Genomic DNA, 17500 nt, shown 5'->3' with positions numbered 1-17500 from the left:
TTCCCAGTTTGCATTTCGAAAAAATTATTTAAGTTTCTCGAAATTCGTTTTGCTATATATTGGTCTTCCTATTCTATGTTTTTCATTTCTTCTTAGGTCCATTTGCTCTTTTAATTCGAATTCTATTAGTACATGGTCACTCTTTCCTAATGGTGTTTTGTATTCTATTCTGTCTACAATTTCGGGTTCCGATGTGAGTACTAAATCCAGTCTCGAAGGTTCCTCATTGTTTCTGTATCTGGTATCTTACTTTATCCATTGGGTTAATGTGTATTCAATGGTCATATCGAGTAGCATGCTGCCCCATATGCCCTCTCCACCCCTCACTATCAATTCTTCCCAATATATTTCTTTGGAATTAAAATCCCCCGTATTTCCTCTTTCTTTCAGTATATCAGTTAGTTCATGTTTCGCATTTTCTAACAATTTGGAATTATCATGTTCTGTCTAGACCTGTGTCTTAGGGGGACCATACACCACTATGAATTTTTTACTTTTCATGTGGTTGTTTTCTATCTTTATCATGATTGACTCTACGTTATTTCTTCATCTGTTATCTTTGTCACATTTAAGTCTTTCTTGGTCAGAAATAGTACTCCCCCTCCTTGTTTTTCCTTTCTATTCTTCATCCAGCAGTTATATAGACCTTGTCCCACTGTGTTAGGTGGTAGATTCCCTTTCAATTTCGTTTCCACTATTCCCATTATGTCTGGCTTTTCTGATGCCAGGTAATCATTCAGATCATTCATTCCTGAGATCATTCCGTTAATGTTGGTATATGCTAATTTTTTTCTTTCCATTTTTTTTTCTTCTTCTTCTTCCTTGTGATATACTATTTTCTCAATCTCAGGTCCACCACTTTCCAAAAAAAAAAAATAATTATAATAATTCTTTTCGTTCTCGGCTCTTTTTTCGTTCCTTTCTTTTGCTTCACTTCTAAGCTCTTTTTCTTTTTCTTCTTCACTCATTATTTCTTTATCCATACTTTGAGATTTTCACTATTTGCTAGTTTTGTTGTTTTGGATAGCACTTCCTCTGCTATCAATTGTGACCTAGGTTTTACTTTTAGTAGCCTAAATAGTTTTTCTTTTGAGTATCTCCCAATTCTGTAAATTTCCTCGATTTCTTTATCCAAGGTTTGATTTTCCTCTTGAATCTCCTTTAGAATCTCTTTTGCGATCTCTTTTTCTTCCCTTTCTCTCTGGTATCTAGGCACATCATGCTTTTCCTTAATACCGTAAATCACAATGCATCTTTTCCTGTCCACTGCATCCCTAACCAAATTTCCTTTTTCTTTAATCACTTGGATTACCATTTTTTTTTTCGTATTATCCTTAACTTGTTGTTCCATTATTTCCTTGAAGGATAATTTTTTACTTTCCTGTTCCTCCTTCCACTGTTTTTTAATTTCTTGAAAGTCATTTTCTTTCATTTTTTCTTCCACTTTCTCAGTCACCACCTGTATTTGATCCTTCATCTCTTTTTTCAATGCTTCATTCCTATTCATATTTTCATTTTTCAAACTTATATTTTCTCCCTTTATTCTATTCAGTTCCATTTTTAGATCATCTATTTCCCTATTGTTTTCTTCATTGGCTTTTCTTAATATAGCTACTTCCTTGTATATATTTTTGCATTCACTTCTCAGTTCAATTATTTCGTCCAACAACTCATTTATTTCTCTATTTCTTATAATATTTTTAAACCTAGGTTCTCTATCCGTGTCTATTTTCTCTATCAAATCCCGAAAAGAGACTTCTATCCAACCTTTGGTATGTTGTTTGGGGTCTCATTCAGACACATTCTTTTTTTATTACACCAAGTGGGGACTCTATTGTACTTACTTCCAGACATCGCTTTGCCTTTGCAGTTTCTTTATCACTGAATTCATCGTTTATTTCATCCATTGTTGTCACTGGTTCTTCTTTTATAGTAACTGAACTAAGCTATAAAGACTACATTTCGGTCACATTAATTTCGACACTCCCTCCCCGTTTGTACAAACCAGGTGGTTGTTGATAATACGTTCCAAAATCGTCCGTCGTCAAATCGCTAAGTAGCAGTTTGGAGCGTGTTTTGGTACGTCCTTACTCGATCGCTGCTCACTACAGTGTGTGTGTGTGTGTGTGTGGGGTGGGGGATGGTGGTGTTGGAGCATTCCATCATGAAGCGGATATGGTGTTTCAAGCAGCGTAACCATATCATATGGATTGCCGTTAACAGATGCACATTTCAGCAATGAGATTTCTACTCAGCGTTCGCTTTTCTCTGGGTGCCGGGATATAAGTCCGCCAGATCAGAACCGGAATAAAGCCACAGGGGGAAGGCAGTAAACTCTTTATTCTCACGTGGTTGACAATATAGCTTCAATGGAAGGTTAGTTTACACCTGGAGTAACTAGTTCTCAATATAATATTTAGGTTAGGAGAGAGTAAGATAGACAGGCTGGGAGAAAGAGACAAAGGGAAAGATATAGAGCGTGAGAGCGAGAGAAACAGACAGACAGACAGACAGACAGACAGACAGACAGTCAGACAGACAAACAAACAGACAAGAAGACATACAAACAATCATACAGACAGCTAGATAAAGACACAGATAGGTGTATATATATATATATATATATATATATATACATATATATATATATATATTTATAAATATATATATACATATACATACACATAGATATATATATATATATACATATATATATATATACATATACATATACAGATATATATATATATATATATATATATATATATATATAAATGAGTAGAGTAAAAATATAAAGAGATAGTTGTTCTGCTATGAGGTAAACTCATTCCAGTAAACCTCATCCAGTTAAATATCAACACATTCACTGCAGCGGCACTTTTTCTCTCTCTCTCTTCTCTCTCTCTCTCTCTCTCTCTCTCTCTCTCTCTCTCTCTCTCTCTCTCTCTCTCTCTCTCTCTCTCTCTCTCTCTCTCTCTCTCTCTCTCTCTCTCTCTCTCTCTCTCTCTCTCTCTTCTCTCTATCTCTCTCATCTCTTTCTCTCTTTCTCTCTCTCTCACTGGTCACTGGTTTGAATGTATAAGAAAGCAAATTCCCCGCGACCCTCGACGTGAATTATAGATTCCGATTCTATTAACGTGAAACAAGTTTATTCAGGAGAGTGATTTCTATGAATGCAGGGGAGAGAAGGGAAGTAACGAGAAATATTAGAGACCAAGATGAAGTTCGAGTCGCAAGAGAATGTGATGAGATATTGCGTTGGCGGCGGCAAAGAGGAGAAGGAGAAGGGAGTGAGGAAGGAGAGGGTGATAAGAAGAAGGGGGATTGATGGACTTAAAGATAAAGAGGAGGAAGAAGATATTGTGGGTGTGGGGCGGCGGTGGTGTTGGAAGAATATATATATATATTTATATATATATATAAATATATATATATATATATATATATATATATATGTGTGTGTGTGTGTGTGTGTGTGTGTGTGTGTGTGTGTGTGTGTGTGTGTGTGTGTGTGTGTGTGTGTGTGTGTGTGTGTGTGTGTGTGTGTGTGTGTGTGTGTGTGTGTGTGTGTGTGTGTGTAGAGGTAGAATATAGATTTTTTAGGTACAGTTGGAGTTTCGTCTCATTGTTGGTCACCAGAATGTAGAGTTGTATGTAAGGGTATAATGAAGGGGACTCTGATTTTCTAAATTTTCCGAATAATTTGTTTGTATCTTGAAGGGAGGTCAAACACAAGGCTTCCGAAATCCATGGTGTTGTTATAACTAACAACATTACACAAACTTTAAGATACGAGCTTTCGGTTGAACCATACAACCATCTTTAGCTAAGTAAGAATAAATGTACAAAGCAGGAGTTTGAATAAGAATAAATTAAGAAACTTGGATATTCAGGTCGTAGCTAGGCATCAGGTACTTAGACGGAGGTGAGGGTTTCGTTTGAGCGGGACGTCAAGTCACTGTAGCCGGACGGTTGGTCTTTGTTGCCACACAGCCTCGCTGTGTAGTTGCAAAGTACTAATTGTGTCCGTTTAAATATTAATGATAGGGGTGTATTGTGTAATGTAGACTCTTTTTAAGATCTGTAGTTTCTTGTTGTTTTTGCATTGTTGAAGTATTTTTGTATTGTTAACTAAATCTTGTCTGTTTGGAGTTTTGCTTGCTATGTAACATGTCAATAAAATCATCAGATGATTTTAAGGAGTATTTCTTGGGGATCAAAGGGGTGATGATATTGCTGAGCTATTTGGCGAGTCCGTATGCTACACAACAACCCCAATCTCGCCATTCGATGAGCTGACAAGTCGTCTATCTATGTCTCATGTAACAAAGAAGGCTATTACTCTAAGATTAACCACATCCTCTCCGACACTTCTAAATTCAAGAAATCCTCTAGTGATCCCACCAGCAAACTTAAGGTTCAGGTTAACAAACTCATCGTAGCTAATAACGCAGTCGTGGACCATCTGCATATCCCTCCCATTACTGGTGAGTTATCTCCTGGATATATTTATGGGAACGTCAAAACACACAAGCCGAACTCCACCCCCCTCCGCCAGATCATCTCGCAGATCACTACCCCTACATACGGACTCGCCAAACAGCTCAGCAATATCATCACCCCTTTCATCCCTAAGAAATACTCCCTAAAATCATCTGATGATTTCATTGACATATCACACAGCAAGCAACCCCAAGGAATAATGGTTTCCCTCGATGTGGAATCGTTATTTTCACATGTTCCAATTCTTCCTACGATTGAAATAATCCTGAATAATGTGTACCGCTACCCCGAATTTCACCCCCCCTAAGATCCAGGAGGAAATAATGAAACGTTTTCTCTTAGCCTGCACAACTGAAACGCCCTTTAGAAGCCCATCAGGTCAATTATATCTACAAGTGGAAGGAATCGCCATGGGTTCACCTTTAGGGTGTACTTTTGCTGAATTCTACATGTGCAATCTAGAGAACAAAGTCTTACAAGACCCCGTCTTAAGACCCTTTTCCTACTGTAGATACGTTGGCAACATTTTTACTGAAGTTAGGAGTAAGTCCCACCTGAAAGGTCTACAGCTAGCCATGGAGACAGCCTCTGTACTACACTTCACATATGAACTCAATATACACAGCAAAATTCCCTTCCTTGACGTCCCCATCCACTTTGAAGACAACAAATACGACCACTGTTTACAGGAAAAAGACTGACACCTGAAGATGCCTGAATGCAGATAGTGAGTGCCCCCAGCGTTACAAACTTAGCATCCTTTGGGCATACCTTCGACGCGCACATAAGAACTGCTCTTCTTGGGTGAATTTTCACTCCAAAATAACGCGCGTTAAACAAATTCTCATTAACAAGGGTTTTCCCAACTTTCTCACTGACAAAGAGACGAGACTTTTCATCACCCGCAACACAACACAACACGGACAAAACAACACACATTCCACACACACAGTTTATTACAGAAAACAAATGACATCAGAATACAAAACAAACGAACATGTTCTCAAAGATATCCTTGCACGTAACGTCACATGCACCAACCCACACGACAAATTGACCCTCATCATATACTACAAAAACGCAAAAGTTTCTAACCTTATATTGAGAAATAATATGACTAAAAACAACTCTCTCCTCAAGCAGACTAATGTGATGTACCAATTCACTTGACCCGAAGAAGGTTGCAAACTTCTCTCTAATGCAATTTATATTGGTGTCACCACCACCTCTATGAGCAGGAGACTCACAATGCACGCCCGTGAAGGAGGTATACGCAAACACATGATACAAACACACAACAAAACTTCAAACAAACAAGATTTAGTTAACAATACAAAAATACTTCAACAATGCAAAAACAACAAGAAACTACACACCTTGGAAAGAGTCTACATTACACAATACACCTCTATCATTAATATACACAGACACAGTTAGTACTTTACAACTACACAGCGAGGCTGCGTGGCAACAAAGACCAAACGTCCAGCTACAGTGATCTGACGTCCCGCTGAAACGAAGCCCCCACCTCCGTCCAGTACCTGACGCCTAAGTACGACCTACCTCTCCAAGTCCCTTCATTTACTCTTATATAAACTCCTGCTTTGTACGTTTATTCTTACCTGAAGATGGTTGTACGATTCAACCGAAAGCTAGTATCTTAAATTTTGTGTAATGGTTTTCGTTACAATAACACCATGGATCTCGGAAACCTTGTGTTTGACCTCCCTTCAAAATACAAAGTATTCGGAAAATTAAGAAAATCACTTGGAAGATAGTGGATATTGAATTAGCTCTGGTCTTCAATCGAACATGTCTACAAGAAAACTTACTGCCCATTTATACTGATATATATATATATATATATAATATATATATATATATATATATATATATATATATATATATATATGAGAGAGAATGCGGGTGGGGAAGGGCAAACGAAGATGTGTTAGGAATAGAGTTTATTGCCCTAACGTTGCGACCAACTTGGTCTTCTTCAGAGGACTACAGCATTACAGACGGATCACAATTCTTATATTCGTAGTGAGAGGGAACCCGCCAAGGTATGAGCGTCATGTTTTCCCTTTGGCTAACGATTTAATTATTAGGACACTTGCTGCTTTCGAGAGGCATTTAAATCCGTCTCTGTCGTTGTTGTTCTTGTTGGCGGCGATATGTGCAGCTTCCACAGTTTTTTCTCATTTTCTTCTCAAATCCCTCGTGTAGAATTTCTGCGTTGTTCCAATCAGGTAGATGTCCACATTTGTCCAGGTGACGAACCAGGGAGTTAGATGTTCTATGAGCCCTGAGATCGTTTTTGTGCTCATTCAAGCGTTTATTGAACCCTCGACCTGACTCACCGAAATAAGATGATGGACAACCGTTGCATGGAATACGGTAAATGACACTGAGATTATTACGCATATTATTATGTTTCTTAAATATTTTTCCTATTTTATTGGAAGATATTTTTGCTATATTTATTCCACCTTTTAACAAATAATCATCAATAGCTATGGTGTTTGTAGAATTAGGGACAGAAATAAAATGAGACTTATCCTTTCCCGGGGTCCGGACGTTTGAGCCATCGTAGATCTTCTTGGCTTTCCTCGTTGTCCTGGTGATCAAACCTCCGGGGTATTTCAGCTTCCTAAAGGTATTCTTGATGTAAGTAAGTTCATCCTCTAGGAATTCTTCACTGCAGATACGAAAAGCTCTGAGAAAGAAACCTATTAGAACACCCGTTTTAACACGTCTGCTGTGTGCTGAAAAATAATGGACAAAGTCGTCCCTATTGGTGGGTTTCCTGTACACCGAGAAACTTACCTGTTGAGAACCTCTGTGTATCAACGTGTCTAAAAATGGTAAATTACACTCTTTTTCTAGTTCAACTGTGAATTGAATGTCTTTATTCACAGCGTTGAGTCTTCTCAACTTATTTTCTATATTAGTTCTTTTTGGCATCACCATGATTATGTCATCCACGTACCTTAACCAAGTGGTACCTCTTCCCATGATGTTGATGTATTTGTCCATTTCTAATACTTCCATGAATAAACATGCCATGACAGCAGATAATGGACTCCCCATTGCGAGACCTCTAATCTGTTTAAATTCAATGTTGTTAAACATAAAATATCCAAATTTGACACACATGGAAATAAGTTTTATATAATCAGATCTTGGGACTGGAAGGATATCATCATCGATATCTGTTGTTACTTTCTTCACTGCTTCTAGGGCATCAAAAATAGAAACATTTGTGAATAACGCTGTTATATCGAAGCTTGCCAACTTTTTATCACTTACATTTAGATCTTTAAGTCTCTGGATCAGGTCGGAAGAATTTCTTAAATGGGCCCCGCTGATGGAACCGATGACGTTGGAAAGGGGTTTTGCCAGACATTTCGCTAGTCTGTGCGGAGCGCTACCAATCCCTGAAGTTATGGGCCTCATGGGGATATTTACCTTATGTACTTTAGGTAGACCGTGCATTAACGGGGGTTTTGGAGCTTCTTCTAGTAATCCTAACAACTTTTTTTTTTTTTTCCCTGGTTGATTTACGTAGGATTTTTCTCGCTTCTGTGTTGAATCTTGCTGATTCTATATCAGCGTTGCCGGCCGGTTGTCTTTCGTATGTTGATTCATCATTCAAAAGATCGGACATTTTGTCCAGATAGTCAATTTTATTTAAAATAATTACTCCGCCGCTCATAGAACATCTAACTCCCTGGTTCGTCACCTGGACAAATGTGGACATCTACCTGATTGGAACAACGCAGAAATTCTACACGAGGGATTTGAGAAGAAAATGAGAAAAACTGTGGAAGCTGCACATATCGCCGCCAACAAGAACAACAACGACAGAGACGGATTTAAATGCCTCTCGAAAGCAGCAAGTGTCCTAATAATTAAATCGTTAGCCAAAGGGAAAACATGACGCTCATACCTTGGCGGGTTCCCTCTCACTACGAATATAAGAATTGTGATCCGTCTGTAATGCTGTAGTCCTCTGAAGAAGACCAAGTTGGTCGCAACGTTAGGGCAATAAACTCTATTCCTAACACATCTTCGTTTGCCCTTCCCCACCCGCATTCTCTCTCATTTGTCTGAAATAATCTTAAATATATATATATATATACACATATATATGTATATACATATAATATATACATATATATGTATATACATATACATTATATATATATGTATATATATATATATATATATACATATATATATATATATATCATTAAATGAAATGGCAAGATTGTTGTGACAAAGCTTTTTGTCAATCTTCTCTCTCTTTCGTAAGGCTACTTTGCCTTCCATAGGCAGGAGTCCGAGTAATTCGCCGTATGCCATGAGATAGAAATAGCCATAGTCGAAAGCCAAAACGCGTTTTCGCACTTCTTGGTGCTTCTTCAGTGGCAATTGAAGTAATGGAGATTCCATGAAGATCAGCAACAATTATACCCGGGAGGTGGATGGTGATTGGTTGGATTGGCTGGATTGGTTGGATTGTTGCTGGGAGGACAGAGCGTTAGAAGGTCCGCCCATGACGGTGCTTGGTGCACAAACTGATGATGTTACGCACCTCTCAGCCAATGAGAGAACAGGCCGTACCTAACCCACAACAATCCAGCCAATCACCATCCACCTTCCGGGTATAAAAGTTGCTGTGTGTATGAATGTTTGTGTGTGTGTTTGTGTATGTGTGTGTGTGTGTGTGTGTGTGTGTGTGTGTGTGTGTGTGTGTGTGTGTGTGTGTGTGTGTGTGTGTGTGTGTGTGCGTGTATGTGTGTGTGCGTGTGTGTGTGCGCGCTCGCGCGCGTGTGTGTGTGTATTTGCGTTCGTGTGTGTGTGTGCGCGCTCGCGCGCGCGTGTGTGTGTATTTGCGTTCGTGTGTGTGTGTGTGTGTGTGTGTGTGTGTGTGTGTGTGTGTGTGTGTGTGTGTGTGTGTGTGTGTGTGTGTGTGTGTGTGTGTGTGTGTGTGTGTGTGTGTGTGTGTGTGCGTGTGTGTGTGCGTTCGTCAAAATATCATTCACAGATAACCATTCCCTACCCCTCATCCCCTACCCCCTTCCTTTCTTGTGTCATATTGTCATCTATACACAGCCATTCTGCATTCACCCCTATCTCCTGTCTTTTCCCTTTCTTGCTCATCCATCTCATCCTCGGTCGTTTCCTCAAGTTCACCTCCTCCACCTTTTGCCTTTCACACCTCTTTTATCAATATTTCTTCACTTATCTTTTCCAATTGTCAAAGCCTTTCCGATAGTCTTTCATCAGCACAATCTGCCATCTCCTTTTCCAATGCAGCTCTCTTTCATACCTCTTCGTTTCTCACTCTATTCAACCTTGCAACCCTTACCATACTTCTCAGACATTTCATTTCAAAACATTTAGACTTCTCTATGTTCCTCTTAAGTTTCAAGTCTCTGCTCCATACATTGTAGTAGGCACAATCACCCCTTCATTTATTCTCCTCTTTGCATTCATTTTCAAGTGCCTTTTTTCTATGACATTTTTTTAATCACCCCAGGCATTTTCTTTGTTTTTATCAGTTTATAATTACTTCCACTGGCACTCCTCCCTTTTTTGCCTCATACGACCCCAAGTACCTAAAGCTATTTACTTCTTATAGCCTTTCTCCTTTAAAACTTACCTACAACTCACTGTCATCCTCTCTCCTTGTACATCTCACCACCTTAATTCTACCCACATTTTCTTTCAACTTTCTCCTATCACATACCCTCCCAAACTCCCTCACTAACTTCCTTAATCCCCCCTCTGACCCTACCACAAATACAGTGTCATCAGTATATAAAAACGGACTCACCTCCCACTTTTCTTCATTTTCTTTAACCACCTCCAGTCCCTTGCCTATTACACTCACCTTTACCTTTCGCATAACCCCATCTTTGTATACATTTAACAGCCATGGCGACATGATACAAGTTTTGCTACTCTCGTAAAAAATCTTGACTGCCATTAACATCTTTCTCCTAATCTCATTTATATATATAAAAAAAACTCCCACAATGCCTTTCTGTCTGCCCTAGTATAAGCCTTTTCCAAATTCATAAAGACCCCGAAAACATCCTTACGTTTTCCTAAAACTTTCTCACATATCTGCCTTGCCACAAGAATTTAATCGGCATAACCCTTACCTTTCCTAAGCCAAAACTGTTCTTCCCCAATTACTCCATCTGTATCTCTCCTAATCCTCTATGTTAATACCCTTTCATATGCCTTCCTAACTAAATTCAAAAAACTGATCCCTCTGAAACTACTACACTCACATTTGTCCCCTTTTTACTTGTAAAGCGGAACTATACAGGCACTCCTTCAATCCCCCGGCACTCTACCCTCCCTTAGACACTCTCCCTTAGACACTCTTCCTTAGACACTCTCCCAGATAATGTAGAACAATTCTATTGAGCTATTGGGTGCTTAGTTGGGCTTTGTTGAAGAGAGACTTAACCTTTCTGACTGGGGTTCATCCGTGACTGAATACAATCATCTGAGGTTAAGCAGGAAACGAGTTATATAACATTGAATCGGATTATGAAAGTGATGAATGCAAATAGAAACAAACGAGGGCTTCAAGTGGGAGAGAAAGAGGAGGAGAGGGAGAACGTTAAGGAAGACGTGGAGGAGGACAAGAACTATAAAGAGGAGAGCGAAGAAAAGGAAAACGAGGAATAAAGGGGAGTTTGGAGGATGAGGAAAAGAAAGAGTAAAGAAAGCATGGATAGAAGGAAGAAGGGAGGAGGAAGAAGAAGGAAAAGGGAAGAAAGGAGGAGGGTTGAGTGAGGAGGAAGAAGGGAAGAGTAAGAAAAAGGAAAAGGGAAGAAAGGAGGAGGGTTGAGGGAGGAGGAAGAAGGGAAGAGTAAGAAAAAAGGGAAAAGGGATGAAAGAGAGAGAAGGAGGGAGGAAGGAAGAAGAAGGGATGGGGAAGGGCGGAGGTGGAAAGAAAGCGTCGGAAGGAGGGAGGAGAAAGGAGGGAGGAAGGAGGGAGAGGAAAGGAGGAGGATGGAGGAAGATGGGAGGAGCAGGGAAGAAGGAAGAGAAAGGTAGGTGGAGGATGGTGGAAAATGAGGTGGTTTGACAAGGAACCAACCGTCGGAAGTCTTGATTGAAGGCCAACGAGCGATAACGAGGGAAGAGACCAAGACGCGAGAACTTGAGCGAGGGAGAGAGAGAGAGAGAAAAAGGAGAACGGATGAGACAAGTTCAATGTGTTACGGAAAATTACAAGGGGGGAAAAAGAGAAAAAAGTGAAGAGGGGAAGAGAAAGAGAGAGAATGAGAGAGAGAGAGAGAGAGAGAGAGAGAGAGAGAGAGAGAGAGAGAGAGAGAGAGAGAGAGAGAGAGAGAGAGAGAGAGAGAGAGAGAGAGAGAGAGAGAGAGAGAGAGAGAGAGAGAGAGAGAGAGAGAGAGAGAGAGCAACAGACGTAGACCGACAGACAGAGACCGACAGACAGGGACCTACAGACAGAGACCGACAGACAGAGACCGACAGATAGAAAGAGACGAAGAGAGAGAAATAATATTCAAACGTAAGAAAAAACAATAATGTGCAAATGTATGTTATTTCTCAAATTGACCTCTCCAGAGACAAACGACAGGTACCTACATGCTGTGCGGTTGCGGTTTTTAGCCAGTGAAACACGAGGCAACAAATATTTCTTGTTAGTTCCAAGATTCACATTCACAGATGGGAATATAATTCGATTGTTTACTTAGCATTTTGAATGTACCGGTCCGAAGCTTCTTGTACTTCTCCCATAATTACCGTATAACGAATAAGGATGATAATTTTGATATATTTTTCGTGACCTCTTGTCTGTTTCAACACTAAATGATAGTAGTATTTCCCAGCTCCTTCGCGGCTCTCATTATTTTTCATAACTGTTCTACTTTAACTGTTCTACCGGAGTTTATCATACTTTGTTTTATATCATCCCCAGGCCAAGTTTAACATTGAGACACTCCATATCGGGAATACAACGTATTCTACGAGTCGTTTACTATTCATATGGCAAAAATATAACAATTGTGAATCTTATAATTTATCCCTAGATTGGTGGAGGTGCGCCAATTGGATACACACTTTTCGCGCTTAAATTTTCGCGGGTTTTTTTGTCCACAATAATGTCTATGTGGTAACTTTTATTGTTTGAGTTATCAGTAATTATTATATTTTTTCTTTTAAGGGTGTTTTTACCCCATCTGGATACATAATATAGCCCCTATAAGGTAGTGTGTATCCGATTGGTCCAGTTCCTACCGGATATGCTACGCTTGTTGACGTCAGATGGGAAAAGTCAAATCATTATATATCTTCACATGGTAGCTTAGAAACAAAAATTTTGTATTGTATAGGTAGAAAAAAATACTATAATTGTATACACAACTCTATAATAGAGAAGGAATTGTCATTATATAGTTTTTTCAATTTCATTTTAGGTTGTCGAAACCAAAAATGAAACGTACTATATACTACACTGAAGATGAGTTAGCACAGCATGTAAACTCTCATGAGTTTCAACATGGTTGTGATAATACGTCGGTGATAATAAAAGAAAGTAATAATATAACCATCGTGAGGGCCAAGGTGGCACAGTGCTCGCAATATCACCTATTTATATTTTTTGCGTCGCCAGAGGCATTTATTGAATGCTTAGAAGGTCCTCATAGGGATTTGAGTGCTGTCATTACATCCTGTCTTCCCCTCCCCCTCTAAATTCCACATCCGGTTACCTCCTCTCCCTCAGTGCATAGGCCTACGCACCAATCTCCCCCCTCCCCCTCTCACACTCCACTTCCGTCTCTATGTAAGTGCAATTTCATACAAAGAATATATGTTTCACATAGAAACACAATTTCATAAAAGAAAAATAAGTACATGCATTATTTTTACACATTACACATAAAAATTCATTTCCAAAATCACCCATTTTCATTTAGTCAGGACGAAGTTTTTTTTGTACAATTGAGGTTTTAAAGGTTTTGTATGAGATGAATTGACATATGTAGGTCATTGTTATAATGTTTTTTTTACCAAGTTCCTCTTATATTAGGCTCAGGAACACGTAATCTCAATCCTTTGATTTTCTGTCAAAGTTTTTTTCAATTGTTCATAGTTGTCATTTTTTATTTTGGAATTACGTTAATTTTGTATTAGCAGGACTCTACGAACCCTATATTTATATTATAGTAACTTTAAATGGACAAAAAACACACGCATATATTTTATTTTAATTTTTTATTCTGTGTATCTTTTTGGATACATGGTCACGGGAGTCGCCAGCGCGCGCCACCTCCACCAATCTAGGAGTACTCATAATATTTTACATCAACATTTAGATTTTATAATCAGAACTTTTTTTTTCCAGAAAAATAACTGGTCATTTGTCCGTGCGTGTGAGTACGTGTTCTGTGTGAGTATGTGCGGCTGACTTGTGTGTTCGGTCTTTGTATAAGTGTATTTTTACCATCGTAAGTGTATCTCTTTTGTATGTGTGTTTTTCTGTGCGCGCATGTGGGTGATTTTTGTGTTTGTACGTTCAAGTGTATTTTGTACATTAATATTTGTGCTTGCTTCGTGTCTTCTTTGTGTGTGTATGTGTATTTATCAAGTTGTATTTACCTAGTTGTATGAGCAGAGAGGAGAGGAACGTAGAGCAAGTGTTTTTCGAAGGCAAGAGAATAGAGGAGGTAGAGAGTTTCAGTAACAAATAGAAACGAGATGAAGACAGAAATAAATAAAAGAATCGCTTCAGCAAAAAGATGTTATTTTAGCCTTGTACCAATATTAAAGAAGAAAAAGATATCAAGAAATACAAAATTAAGAATCTACAATACAATCCTACGACCTATAGTTTTATATGAGGTTAACAAAACAAATGGAACAAAGACTACTGGTGTTTGAAAATACAATATTGAGGCGTATTATTGGACCTTTTTTTTATGAAAATGAGAATAGGTGGAGAGGGCGACACAATAATGAGGTGAGAGAAATAACTAAACAAGAGTAAATATCATATGTTATAAGTAGAACAAAATTGAGATGAGCCGGGCATGTGGCGCGTATGGGGGACCATAGAATTCCAAAACGAGTTATGATGGGTAAAATGCCTGGAAGAAGACCCAGAGGGAGACTTCGAATGAGATGGATGGATGGTGTAGATGCGGAGATGGACTGAAGATAAATAAAGCAATCTGGATGGAAGCAGCACAGGACTGAAGGACATGGAGAGGCATACTGTTGGCGGACCAGAATCTACATGAGGTTCAAGATCCAGCGGAGTGAGTGAGTGAGTATTCTACGGGAAGGGGGAGCTACGCTCGTGTGTCCCGCCTTTGTATCTCGTAGTGTCTAGTTTGCTCTTAAATTCATGAGTGGTTTTTGCACACACTATTTTTTCGTCCAGTTTGTTCTAAGTGTCCACCACAATTTGTGGAAAACTGTTCTTCAGATCTCTTCTATAATTATATATATATATATATATATATATATATATATATATATATATATATATATATATATATATATATATATATATATATATATATAGTTTCTTTCCATGTCCTCTTGTATTTCTCTTGTCCCAGTTTAACAAGTCCTCTCTATCGAGTATTTCTGTGCCCTTCATGATTCTATAGATGGTCAGTAGGTCGCCTCTCTCTCTTCTTTGCTCCAGATCAGTAACTCCAATTTAGCCAGTCTCTCTTCATATAACAGGTTTGAAAGTGCAGGAACCATATTTGTTGCTGTTCTCTGGATTCTTTCTATTTTCTTTATATCTTTTTTGGTACTGGGTGACCACAATGTCGCCACATATTCTAGTTTAGGCCTAATCAGTCTGACTAATATTTTTCTAATAATTTCTTAGTTCATTTATGTAAATGCCACTTTCATTGATCTTAGCAAGTTGTAGGATTCTCCGACAATTTTGTTTATCTGTTTATCATAGGACAAGTCGTTTGAGATAATCACTCCCAAATCTTTTTCACAACCTCCTTAGTTCCAATTTTATATTGTCCTGATATTCTATTTTTACTTTTTCCAAACTAGATTACGCTACACTTCTTAATATTGAAATCCACTTCCCATTTCTGACTCCAGCTCCATACCTTATTCAGGTCTTTTCCTGTAATGATTCGCAATCAGCTTCGGTTTTTACTTTTCTTAACAATTTAGCATCGTCTGCAAAGAAACTCATAACATTGCACATCATTATCTATGTCATTCACATAAATAGCAAATATTATTGGAGCCAATACAGATCCTTGCGGAACTCCACTGATCACCTCCTTCCAACCTGAATATTCTTCTCTGAGTACTACTCTCATCTTTCTACTAACCAGAAAGTCCTCCATCTATTTTAGTAGGTTCCCTTATATCCCTCCTATTTGTTCAATTTTTTTTTTTTTTTTTTGTGAGGTATCTTGTCAAAAGCTTTTTGTAAGTCTAGGAAAGCGCAATCAGCCCATCCATCCCTTTCTTGCACTATGTCTATTAGTCTTGAGTAAAAACATATTAAGTTTGTGGTACATGATCTTCCTTGTCTGAACCCAAATTGTCTTGGGTCTTATTACATTATTTTCTTCCAGGTGTTTTACCCATCTATCCTTAATAATTTTCTCACAAATTTTGGCTATCGTGCTTATTAGTGAGACCGGTCTATAGTTAGTTGGTTCTTCCTTGTTTCCTCCATTATATATTGGTATAATACTAGCATTTTTCAAGTCCTTTGGTATTTTTCATTCTTTAAGTGAGCAACTTATTATGTTATGTATTTTGTTCATTATTTCTTCTTTGCATTCTTTTAGAATCCAGTTTACAATTCCGTCCGAGCCATGCGATTTCCTGACATTAAGGTTTGATAAATGTTCCATTATCTTATTTTGTGTTATTATCTCGCTCATGGGGGGGAGATCGCACTTCATTTCCTTCGTCCCAATATTGTGCCTTCTCTCTAGTGAAAACAGACTTAAAGTGATTATTCATGACTTCGGCCATTTCTAGATCTTCTGTGTATTGCATATTTCTTTGGCGTAGCTTCACCATTTCCTGATTATTTTTAAGTTTATTATTGACATATCCATAGAATAGTTTGGGTTGTTCTTTGCATTTCTCTATAATGTTTTTTCATGGTTCCTTTTTTCCTCTCTTCGCACTTTTACATACTCATTTCTATATTTATATATTTTTGCCATTTTCCATTTTTTCTAGCTTTTCTCCATCTTTTCCAAGCTCTGTCTCTTCTATCTTTTGCCTCACTGCATCTTCTGTTGAACCAGCATTTAATGTACATTCTCTCTAGTTTCTGCTTGGTACATGCCTATTCACTCCTTCATTACAATTATCCATCAAGATATCCCATTTCTCTACCACTTTTGTCTCTTCCATGTAAAAATTTCCCCGATTTGCAATCTGAAGGAATTTCTTTAGTTTTCCAAAGTCCGTTTTGTTGTACATCAATCTTTCTTTCTTATCCTTTTTCATTTCTCTCCATGTATATTTCTTCCTTTAGTTCAGTCTCAATAATTATATGGTCACTTACTCTAATTGGTGTCTTGTATTGAATTTCATCCACAATTTCAGGCTTCTCATTATTTATGTATCTGGTGTTTTCACTGACCCACTGTGTCATTGTATATTCCATGGTCCTGTCCAGTAATACATTACCCCACAAGTCTTATCCGCCTCTCAATGTCATGTCCTCCCAACAAATTTCTCTGCAGTTAAAGTCCCCCATAATTATCATATTACCTCCGCCCATTAGTATCTCATTTAATGAATGCCTTGTATCTTCTAGCATTTTCATATGCTCGTTCTCTTTCCAAGCGTTCGTTTTTGGGGGCCACATAAGTCACCACAAACTTTTTACTTTTCATGTCCTTGTCTTCGACTTTTATCATGATCGGTTCTACATTACCTTTGCCCTCCGCAATTTTTGTCACATTCAAGTTTTTCATGG

Source organism: Oratosquilla oratoria, chromosome 3, assembly GCF_046742065.1.
Source record: "Oratosquilla oratoria isolate Oo_2021 chromosome 3, ASM4674206v1, whole genome shotgun sequence".
Taxonomy (NCBI): Eukaryota; Metazoa; Arthropoda; class Malacostraca; order Stomatopoda; family Squillidae; genus Oratosquilla; species Oratosquilla oratoria.
Note: the sequence above shows the minus strand (reverse complement) of the source record.